Source organism: Carlito syrichta, unplaced genomic scaffold (assembly GCF_000164805.1).
Source record: "Carlito syrichta isolate Samal-C Ts95f unplaced genomic scaffold, Tarsius_syrichta-2.0.1 Scaffold311854, whole genome shotgun sequence".
Lineage (NCBI taxonomy): Eukaryota > Metazoa > Chordata > Mammalia > Primates > Tarsiidae > Carlito > Carlito syrichta.
This window is the reverse complement of record NW_007255950.1, coordinates 139,029-139,239: the sequence shown is the minus strand read 5'-3', so window position 1 is coordinate 139,239 and position 211 is coordinate 139,029.

Here is a 211-nt window from a genome sequence, read left to right as displayed (position 1 = left end):
CTACAGGCGTGAGCTACCATGCCCAGCTAATTTTTGATTTATTGTAGAGATGAGGTCTCGCCAAGTTGCCGGGGCTGGTCTCGAACCTGTGGGCTCAGCCAATCCACTCACCTTGGCCTCCCAAAGTGCTGGGACGACAGGTTGAACCACTGAGCCTGGCCTAATCCCTTTCAAGAAGCAATTTATAACCAATTGTAGGTTCTTGCCTGGT